The sequence below is a fragment of the Schistocerca gregaria genome, chromosome 4 (assembly GCF_023897955.1).
Source record: "Schistocerca gregaria isolate iqSchGreg1 chromosome 4, iqSchGreg1.2, whole genome shotgun sequence".
Lineage (NCBI taxonomy): Eukaryota > Metazoa > Arthropoda > Insecta > Orthoptera > Acrididae > Schistocerca > Schistocerca gregaria.
In genome coordinates this window covers 51,832,569-51,844,588 of record NC_064923.1, presented here as the reverse complement: position 1 = coordinate 51,844,588, position 12,020 = coordinate 51,832,569, and positions in this window count along the sequence as shown.

The window sequence follows — 12,020 nt, the reverse complement described above, 5'->3', positions numbered from 1 at the left end:
CCAGCATGCATGGGATATGATGGGGCGATAAGTGACTCATACGACTCGTCAATCAATACCTCTTACAGAACTGCATGAACAGGTGTAACTGGCGTGGGACAACGTATCTCAGGATAGTATTCCCCTCCTGTACGATCGACTGGATGCAAGAATCAGGACAGCATGAGCGCCCATGGAGGCTACACCACTTACCAAAATGGGTGTTTCAGGATGTGTCGGTGCCCCTTGTGTTAACAGTGTGTAAATGTAATCACTTCGTGTACCTTACATGCACTGTTGCAACAATATATCTTGGGTTAATTAGGAACCTCTAAAAGTGTGTAATAATGTTTTCTCTTGCAGTGTATGTAGAGCCGTGCACACATCAAGATCATCTGAGAGAGAAGTAATAACTTACATTGATAGTGATGGTGATACTTAAAATGGCAATGTCACTATTGTTGTGTTAGGCTAAAGTGAGTTTGGAAAACTATGTATAAAATGAATCACTGTTGCATCTGATACATGAACAGTTGCGTTACTCTCCACTAAATAATAAATACTCTCGACTAAATACCTAGGAATCACAGTTACGAGGAACTTGAATTACAAAGACCACATAGATAATATTTTGCGAAAAGCGAAACAAAGACTGCACTTTGTTGGCAGAAAACTTAGAAGATGCGACAGACCCACTAAAGAGACAGCCTACATTAGACTTCTCCGTCCTCTGCTGGAATATGACTGCACGGTGGGGAATCCTTATGAGGTAGGATTTACGGAGGACATCGAAAAAGTGCAAAGAAGGGCAGCTCGTTTTGTGTTATCGCGTAATAGGGGTGACAGAGTCACTGATATGATAAGCGAGCTGGGGTGGTGGTCACTGAAACAAGGCGGTTTTCTTTGCGGCGAGATCTATTCAAGAAATTTCAATCACCAACTTACTCTTCCGAATGCAGTTGACACCCACCTACGTAAGGAGAAATGATCATCATAATAAAATAAGAGTAATCAGAGCTCGAACTGAAAGATTTAGGTGTTCCTTTTTCCCACGTGCCATTCGATAGTGCAACGGTAGAGAAGTAGTATGAAAATCGCTCGATGAACTCTCTGCCACGCACTTAAGTGTGATTGTAAAACAACAAACTGGTAGCCAACATTTTATTTTCCTCTATTGTTTTGCAATTCCCCCGTTTGGGGCGGGCTGGCAGCAGCTTAGTACGCTGCTCTACAGCCTACAGACTTTTTTAAAAAACGGAAGAAGAAAAGAAACAAGAAAAACAGGCCATAAAACGGTGACTTAAAGTGTAAAATGGCGGAAAAATGTGGAAAGTTGAAACAGAAAGCAAAGGGGTTGGCAATGTTAATAAAATACACAGGAATCAGACAAGTAACATAGTACACACACTATTAAAAAAAACATGGCGACAGTTTGGTTTCTGTTCGCAGGAGATACAAAATCACACCCAGCAACAGTATGAAGGCCGTTCGCAACGCTTCCCAATAGACACACAACACGGAACACTTACTGTAAAACACTGCACGAAAATGGCGGCACAAAGATGACACTCCCAAGCCAAGGGCAGATGGGGGGAGGGACCTGGAGGAGGGGGAAAAACAAGGAGGGAGGAGAGGAAAAAAAGGAAAAGTGGGGGAACCAAGGAGGGAGAGGACTCATAAGGGGGAAAAGGGGCAGGGCAGACACGAGAGGGAATGAGAGGAGGCAGAGGAGGGAAATGCAAAAGGACTCGGGGGAGAGAAGGGGGCAGAGAGAGGGGAGGTGGGGAAAAAAGAGGATGGAAGGGGGGAGAGGGAGCCCAGGAAAAGGACAGAGGAGAGGAGGGGGAGTGAGGATCAGAGTTGATAGGAGGGATAATGGAGGGAGAGAGGGCATCATCTGGGAGGGGGAGCTGATGGAAGCCACCTTGGGAAAGGAGATAATGGGTGTAGGGATGGAGGGTAGTGAGGGGGGGGGGAGCACAACAGTGAAGATGTAGAAGGGGGCGGGGTAGCCAAGATAGCAGGAATTCTTTTTATTCCATGATTACCAGTTTCGGCGAAACTAAAGCCGCCGTCATCGGATCTTAGGACACATACAGATTACAACATCAAGGCAAACAATGGTGATATTAACAGTTGCCTACAAAATTGTCGTAAGAAGCACATAGGCGTCCAAGAGAGATGACATTATAAATATTAAGTGTCTCTATCACATACAAGTGCAAACCAGGTACTACCGCAACTCCGACTCTGTTCTTACACTACAGCCGCGTCGCGAGAAGGTACTAGCAGAAGAGGCACCAATGAATGTCAGCTCGCGTCGTAACAGGCTCAGCGTATGTGGTAACACTACGTTATTAGGGCTTGTACATGATTCTAGAGATTACTGTATCATGTAAATATATACAAAACTTATGAAAGCTGCAGACCTTCACTACTGCACATCTGCTTGGTCATATATACGACATATCGAAAATGAAACAAAAATTTCATGAGAACTGCGAAATTACAAAAATATACATCTGTCTGGTTCTGTAAGTAATAAGATACGGTCCTACATATATAGTGGGATATGCAGGGTTATACATAGCACATCAGTCTGGTGATACATAAAATCTACTGAGAGTATATACAAATTTTAAGAACATTACACGGTCACACAGTCCATACCAGTCTGGTTATATATAAAAAAAATAACAATGAAACACACCTCGCATATGAGCGCAGATTTTTGCGGTCATATCAAATGCACATCTGCCTGGTTACATATAAAACACACCGAAAAGAAATACAAATTTTCTGGGATTGCTGAGTTACACAAGTACACAGGAACCTACCGAACATCATATACAAATTTGAGAACACCGCAGGGTTACATAAATGCATATCCGTCTGGTCTTATATTAATAAACATATCGATAAGATACACATTACGTATGAGCCGATGGGTTTTGGTCTTAACAGCCCCACTTAATATAAGAAGTACAGCTATGTGACAGTCTCATGTAAATGAATCACAGTTACCTAACAAAACCAATATCTAAAAGTTATGCCAGCTTATGTCGACTATATACTTATGTGGTCGTTAAAGACGCTGTTCTCTGTTGTATGCAGCGATCGCTGGACCAGAACAAAGAAAACGTAAAACTTGGTGGGGGGATGGGGGGCTGCCTATCGCACTAAAATAGGACATCCTCCCTACATTCATAAAAGGGCTCCATAGGACCTTATCAAAAATACTAAATAAATTATGGTCTGTAGATTCAAGTTGATCATTAAGCATTAAGTTAGGGTATCTTTTTTTGTTTCTATAAATGTGAACGTTTTATAGAATGTCAAGCTTTTTTCATTTGGGGGCCCTATGCAAAATCTCCATGTCTCGGCGTATACCTGACACTTTATGCTTAGACTTACATGTGAATTTCAGGATGACCATGTTGATGTATAAGAGTTTACTAAATATCTACAAATGGCGCCGTACACAAGCACAGACAAATCTGAAGAAAACTCACCAATTATGTCGCACATACAAAACGTATTTTCCACAATTCGATACACAGTAACACAACTACTGAGAGTGACAACAATTCGTCACTACTGAAAGCTTCTTCTGCGTGAATGATTTCGTGTTCAAGAGAGTCCACAAGTTTTTCCATGACCGACTTTGTGGAAACGTCGCAATACTTTTCCCTTTCCCGTCTTTCAGTTACTTTCTCCTGGATTGACACAGGGCTTCTTCTGTTCCATTTCTGACTCCATTCATACCCCACAGCGCAGTGGCGCAGAACACCGGTCCCTAAACAAAAGTCTCTCGTCATCGCGTATTTCTTTGCTCGCCTCTGGAACAAAGGAGGAAATAACAGGAAGAGGGCGGCGAGGCGGCGCCGTGGCGTCGCGCAGACGTCAGGCCGCATGCGGCGCAACTTTATTACCGACAGCCAGCCCGGCGGTGCCCCCTTTGTCAGGAGGTCACGCAACAACCGCGCCTGCAACCCGGCAACCAGGTCAGCGGCGGCGGATTGTTACGCCACTACACACAGGCATGCCGGCTCGCTCCTTTTGTCCTTAGTGCAATCCGCCGGAGAGTTATTCTCAAGAAAAACTGTTCAAAACGTAGAGAGTTCAATGCAAAGTGTGAGCATATAGTCTAGGCTAAGAAATTTTCTGATCAGTACTTGTGTTCACGTAAAGAAATGAAGATGTCTCATCTACTTACTATATTTTCGCATCACGTTCTGCAGGTATCTTATGTAACTAATGCGATAATAGACATTGGGTTCCATTAAGATTGTAAGAATAAACGTCTCTTTTAAACTTTTTTCCATTTTCCATTTTTTAGATATGGTAGTAGTGTCCCACTCGTTCACCGCCTGTTAAACCTCAACAAAATCTGAAACTTTCTTCAAAAAATGGTTCAAATGGCTCGCAGCACTATGGGACTTAACTTCTGACGTCATCAGTCCCCTAGACCTTAGAACTGCTTAAGCCTAACTAACCTAGGAACATCATACTCACAAACATCCATGCCAAAGGCAGGATTCGAACCTGCGACCGTAGCGGTCGCGCGGTTCCAGACTGTCATACTATACCGCCTAGTACCGCTCGGCCATTCGGGCCGGTTGATTCCCCTATGTAGGTATCACTTAGCAGCAACTGATTAGTGCAATACGTAAACTTGCACAGCGTATGCAAAGAAGCCTCACTTCATAACACAGTACACCACTCGCCTTGCGTTGACAAAACCAGCATCAGCTCCCTCTTGTACTTGAACTACTGTACACGGGGACGTCGTCGTTGGAGTTAGGCAAGTCCGTCACATCTCGCAGTTGTTGATACGAAATCCACCAGGCAGTTTCTTCCAGATGATGTCGCTTTCGCTGCAGAGGAAGCGCTGGTCGTGGGCTCGTCTGGTCAGGCCTACAGCTGCAACGTTGGATTGTGAAGTGCACTCTCAACTACTGAGTTTGTTACTAAAAATTCAAATGGCTCTGAGCAGTATGGGACTTAACATCTGCGGTCTTCAGTCCCCTAGAACTTAGAACTACTTAAACCTAACTAACTTAAGGACATCACCCACATCCATGCCCGAGGCAGGATTCGAACCTGTGACGGTAGCAGTCGCGCGGTTCCAGACTGAGCGCCTAGAACCGTTAGACCACCGCGGCCGACGAGTTTGTCACTAAACAGTGTGCAAAGGTTAAAAAAATTGTTTCGTGTAACTATCCTGTTACCCTGTAGTGTTGTCACATACATTACACTTTCACCTCATTCGTTGCATCTTAATGTCCAACCCTGAAGGTGTAGGGAGATAAGATAGATGACACTTATGAAGCACATACGCGACCTCACACTAACACACCGTGAATATGCAAATATAAACACTAAGGATGAGTGTAATTAACGACAGACATTTCCAGTCATCGCTGAGGCCACCGATACCGACTCTAATTTTAGTGCAAGAAAGTCAACAAATAATGTAACGAGTAGCAATTACAACCGGCACCCATCAGCTCCTGATGGCCTCTCCTCCATTACTAACTAGCCAGCTCCGACCTTCAAGCTGCGACCCAAGGCAGGTCTGCTGCTTCGTGTGTAGGCCAGTCGGCGCCCTACAAATTAAGTTTCACTCCATATACTGCCCTACCCCCATGAACCATGGACCTTCCCGTTGGTGGGGAGGCTTGCGTGCCTCAGCGATACAGATGGCCGTACCGTAGGTGCAACCACAATGGAGGGGTATTTGTTGAGAGCCCAGACAAACGAGTGGTTCCTGAAGAGAGGCAGCAACCTTTTCAGTAGTTGCAGGGGCAACAGTCTGGATGATTGACTTATCTGGCCTTGCAACACTAACCAAAACGGCCTTGCTGTGCTGGTACTGCGAACGGCTGAAAGCAAGGGGTAACTACAGCCGTAATTTTTCCCGGAAGCATGCAGCTTTACTGTATGGTTAAATGATGATGGCGTCCGCTTGGGTAAAATATTCTGCAGGTAAAACAGGCCCCCCCATTCGGATCTCCGGGCGGGGAATACTCAGGAGGACGTCATTATCAGAAGAAAGAAAACTGGCGTTCTACGGATCGAGGCGTGGAATGTTAGATGCCTTAATCAGGCAGGTAGGTTAGAAAATTTAAAAAGGGAAATGGATAGGTTGAAGTTAGATATAGTGGGAGTGCGGTGGCAGGAGGAACAAGGCTTTTGGTCAGGTGAATACAGGGTTATAAATACCAAATCAAATAGTGGTAATGCAGGAGTAAGTTAAGTAATGAATAACAAAATAGGAGTGCGGGTAAGCTAATATCAACAGCATAGTGAACGCATTATTGTGTCCAAGATAGACACAAAGCCCATGCCTACTACAGAAGTACAAGTTATATGCCAACTAGCTCTGCAGATGATGATGAAATTGATGAAATGTATGATGAGATAAAAGAAATAATTCAGGTAGTGAAGGGAGATGAAAATTTAATAGTCATGGATGATTGGAATTCGAGAGTAGGAAAAGGGAGAGTAGAAGACATAGTGGGTGAATATGGATTGGGGGAGAGAAATGAAAGAGGAAGCCATCTGGTGGAATTTTGCACAGAGCATTACTTAATCATAGCTAACACTTGGTTCAAGAATCATAAAAGAAGGTTGTATACATGGAAGAATCCTGGAGATACTAGAAGGTATCAGACAGATTATATAATGGTAAGATAGAGATTTAGGAATCAGGTTTTAAATTGTAAGACATTTCCAGGGGCAGATGTGGACCCTGAGCACAATCTATTGGTTAGGAAATGTAGATTAAAACTGAAGAAACTACAAAAAGGTGGGAATTTAAGGAGATGGGACCTGGATAAACTGAAAGAACCAGAGGTTGTACAGAGTTTCAGGGAGAGCATAAGGGAAATATTGACAGGAATGGGGGAAAGAAATACAGTAGAAGAAGAAAGGGTAGCTCTGAGGGATGAAGTAGTGAAGGCAGCAGAGGATCAAGTAGGTAAAAAGACGAGGGCTAGTAGAAATCCTTGGGTAACAGAAGAAATATTGAATTTAATAGATGAAAGAAGAAAATATAAAAACGCAGTAAATGAAGCAGTCAAAAAGGCATACAAGCTTCTCAAAAATGAGATAGACAGGAAGTGCGAAATGGCTAAGCAGGGATGGCTAAAGTGTAAGGATGTAGAGGCTTATCTCACTAGGGGTAAGACAGATACTCCCTACAGGAAAATTAAAGAGACCTTTGGAGAAAAGAGAACTACTTGTATGAATATCAAGAGCTTAAATGGAAACCCAGTTCTAAGCAAAGAAGGGAAAGCAGAAAAGTGGAAGGAGTATATAGAGGGTCTATACAAGGGCGATGTACTTGAGGACAATATTATGGAAATGGAAGAGGATGTAGATGAAGATGAAATGGGAGATACAATACTCCGTGAAGAGTTTGACAGAGCACTGAAAGACCTGAGTCGAAACAAGGCCCCTGGGAATTGGCAACATTCCATTGGAACTACTGATGGCCTTGGGAGAGCCAGTCCTGACAAAACTTTACCATCAGGTGAGCAAGATGTATGAGACAGGCGAAATACCCTCGGACTTCAAGAAGAACATAATAATTCCAATCCCAAAGAAAGCAGGTGTAGACAGATATGAAAATTACAGAACTATTAGTTTAATAAGTCACAGCTGCAAAATACTAACGCGAATTCTTTACAGACGAATGGAAAAACTGGTAGAAGCCCATTTCGGTGGGCACCCATGTGCTAAGATTCCATGGAATGTCTTCCTTTTCATCTTGCTCTGCCCTCCTGTCCAGTACTATCTGTCCAGCTTGATCATAGTTCTGCTGACTATCATTTCGTAACGCCAGTGAAGGCTGTACTCGGATAAACATTATATTGTGCTTAATTCTAGTTTCAGAATTTATGAAAATTTTTGTCATTCCTTTCGTTTCTTATTAGAGTTGTGATACCCTTCCTCCTTTCGCACTACCAAACAAATCCATTACTACCTCAAGTAGAGACGTTGCTGTCACCTTGCACAGTAGAATACTATATACGTAATGAATTTAAAATTTTGCGGCCTGTTAACAGTTAACGCACCCACAAACTGTGACAAGCTCCGTTATTTTCACCGCAAAATCTGTAAAAGACACCAGGATGAGGTAATAACCGAGTTCAGCAATTCGAGACATAATTCAATATCGAAATGGGCAAGATTGTACAAGGAAATCGGAAGAAACCATCTTGAGGGAAAACAGTAAAATGTAAAACCTAATGTCAACTGACCAAACGTGGATTTTAACCCTGCTGCAGTCGTGCAATACGGTGCCATCCTAATGTTGGACAGTAAGGGAAGATGGAGATGGAAGGCGTGGCACTTGAAAGACGTGGCTTGCTGTCAGAAACTTAAGTGAACGCTCTTGGCTGAGCAAGGCAGCTGTATATGTGTTGTTGTTGTTTTTGTTATCTTCAGTCCTAAGACTGGTTTGATGCAGCTCTCCATGGTACTTTGTCCTGTGCAAGCTTCTTCATCTCCCAGTACTTACTGCTTCCTACATTCTTCTGAATCTGCTTAGGGTATTCATCTCTTGGTCTCCCTCTACGATTTTTACCCTCCACGCTGCCCTCCAATGCTAAATTTGTGATCCCTTGATGCCTCAGAACATGTCCTACCTACGGGTCCTTTCTTCTTGTCAAGTTGTACCACAAACTCCTCTTCTACCCAATGTTGTTCAATACCTCCTCATTAGTTATGTGATCTACCCTTCTAATCTTGAGCATTCTTCTATAGCACAACATTTCTATAGCTTCTATTCTCTTCTTGTCCAAGCTATTTGTCGTCCATGTTTCACTTCCAGACATGGCTACACTCCATACAAAAACTTTCAGAAACGACTTCCTGATACTTAAATTTATACTCGATGTTAACAAATTTCTCTTCGTCAGAAACGCTTTCCTTGCCATTGCCAGTCTTCATTTTAAATCCTCTCTCCTTCGACCATCATCAGTTATTTTGCTCCCCAAATAGCAAAACTCCTTTACTACTTTAAATGTCTCATTTCCTAATCTAATTCCCTCAGCATCACCCGACTTCATTCCATGATCCTCGTTTTGCTTTTGTTGATGTTCATCTTATATCATCCTTTCAAGACACTGTCCAGTCCGTTCAACTGCTCTTCCAAGTCCTTTGCTGTCTCTGAAAGAATTACAATGTCATCGGCGAACCTCAAAGTTTTTATTTCTTCTCCATGGACTTTAATACCTACACCGAATTTTTCTTTTGATTCCTTTACTGCTTGCTCAGTATACAGATTGAATAACATCGGGGAGAAGCTACACCCCTGTCTCGCTCCCTTCCCAACCGCTGCTTCCCTTTCATGCCCCTCGACTCTTATAACTGCCATCTGGTTTCTGTACAAAATGTAAATAGCCGTTTGCTCCCTGTATTTTACCCCTGCCACTTTTAGAATTTGAAAGAGAGTATTCCAGTCAACATTGTCAATAGCTTTCTTTAAGTCTACAAATGCTAGAAATGTAAGTTTGCCTTTCCTTAATCTATTTTCTAAGATAAGTCGTAGGGTCAGTATTGCCTCACGTGTTCCAACATTTCTGCGGAATCCAATTGCTAAGCGTTAATGTGCCTACGGTTCGACGCGTCCGCTATGCTCACGAAGAAGTAGGAGCTGGTCCACCTTTAGCCCAAACTGCTACATTGGTGCCACACTTCTGTAAGTTTCAAACCTTTCTTCTTAAATAATAAAAAAAAAAACAGAGCCGATGTTAACTACGTGGGAAAGATACAAATATTGCAATATACATCATTTAGGGATGAAATAACCAAAAAGTGCAGAGTAGCCATGGCGAAATGGTTGCAGGAAACATATGAAGAAATAGAAAAAGATTTAGAACCACTTAAACCTAACTAACCTAAGAACAGCACACTCATCCATGCCCGAGGCAGAGTTCGAACCTGTGACCGTAGCAGCAGCGCGGTTCGGGACTGAGGCGCCGAGAACCGCTGGGTCAGAGTGGCCGGCTCACAAAAAGAAATGATCGTCATAAAGACTGGCAGCTTATATAAAAGTGATAGCAACCTATGGTGAAATACAAAGCAAGTACGGGAAAGTTAATGAAGCAGTGGGAATTCCACTGTTAAAGGCATAAGAGGGAGAGGATACGTGGCGGGCCTGTATGATGGGGGGGGGGGGGGGGGGGGCAGGGGGGGCAGGGGAATTGTCGGGTGACTTGACAGAAGAAGAATGTGGACTCAATAAGGGAGATACAGGTGATCCAGCATCAGAGTCAGAATTCAAAAGTGCTCAGGAAGACTTGAGTTTAAGTAAGGCAGAAGGTATAGATAACATTCCATCGTAATTTCTAAATTCATTGGGGGAAATGGCGGACAAGCGACTATTCACGTTGGTGTGTAGAATCTATGCGATTGGCGATGCACGGCTTCAGGAAAGGTAAAGGCACCAGAGAGGCAGGTCTCACATCGAGTAGAGGCTCAGCGGGCATACGACAATTGCACTCTCAACACCTGTCAGCACTTTTTTTATCACTGCATCGGGCCATGTGCACGGAGGCCGTAGCAAGAATCCTGACACCATCGCATCATTGTCATACGAAGTCCAATCCCACTTTGTGCCTCCCACCACCAGTGCCCCTGCTTGACCAACAGTACACAAGCTCAGCTTCCAACCCCTTTATTTTTGAAATAATACGAAAATTGAAGTCATCGTTATTGGTAAAGGACTATATTTAAAACCACAAAGGGTGGCAGAACAGCATTTATCTTTGTCCTGAGCCTTGTGGATAAGCATCGACGAGCTGCCAGTGTCGTAACATGCACATAATTTAATCGTCGTGACAACAGCGTCTAGTTTGTTGGGGATGTCTTTGGTGTTACGTCAGTTGTGCTGGACGGCTACTCAAATTGATCCTCAATATTTTATAAAGTTTTAGTCTTGACTTACTTATTTTATAGTTTTTTTGTTTAATATTTGCTGTAAAGCTAGCTCATTGGTGAAATTTCATTAATCTCAGTCTTTCCTTCTGTGTTATTGATTCGTGAGTGTGCTTACGTCGTTCGCCCAAGCCTCGCGCCTCGGTAGCCTGTTTATATTTTATGATGTGACGTTGCAGCTGTAGGGGTTATAAAGCCAAGTAATGATAAATTTCTTTGTGCACTGTTAAACAGTTATTAAATTTCAGCCGGCCGATGTGGCCGAGCGGTTCTAGGCGCTTCAGTCTGGAACCGCGCGACCGCTACGGTCGCAGGTTCGAATCCTGCCTCGGGCATCGATGTGTGTGATGTCCATAGGTTACTTAGGTTTAAGTAGTTCTAGGGGACTGATGACCACAGATGTTAAGTCCCATAGTGCTCACAAGGGGAGGCCGCCTATTGTGAAATTCAGATTCGATTCATACTGCGCGTAATAAAAGCTCATGGTCAGAGGTGTAATGTGGCAAAGCACCAAGATGCACTTCTCAGCCGTTGTCGAGAAAATCGACAGTTAAAAGAAACCGTTGTGGTGAAATACTCTCTACGATTATTGATTTTCTACAGCGTCGTGGCGCAGCGGTAAGCGCTCGGGTTCGTAATCCGAAGGTCGCCTGATCGAATCTCATGCCATGCAACCTTTTTTAGTATTTGTTTTATTTTAATTCAAATATATATATATATATATATATATATATATATATATATATATATATATATATATATAAAATTCCCGACAATCAGTTACAACAATTATGCATATAATAAGTTGTTGAAAGTCGTTTGTCGTGGAAGAATTGGCGACTTCGAACATTATTATGTTTTCCGCATACAAAGTTGTGTTTCACAGATGTTACGAATTGTCTTCATAATGTTTACCAGGTATAGTTAACGGAAGACGTAGAAATGATATTCCGAAACGAATACTTATAGTGTAAGTCAAATGTTCGAGTTAGAATAAAGACCCCCACGATTACAAATTTGCTGTGGCAGGAATGAAATATAAACTCCGTTACTCGCTCGTTACACTTGAAGGACAGATGTTGAATCTGCCGAAA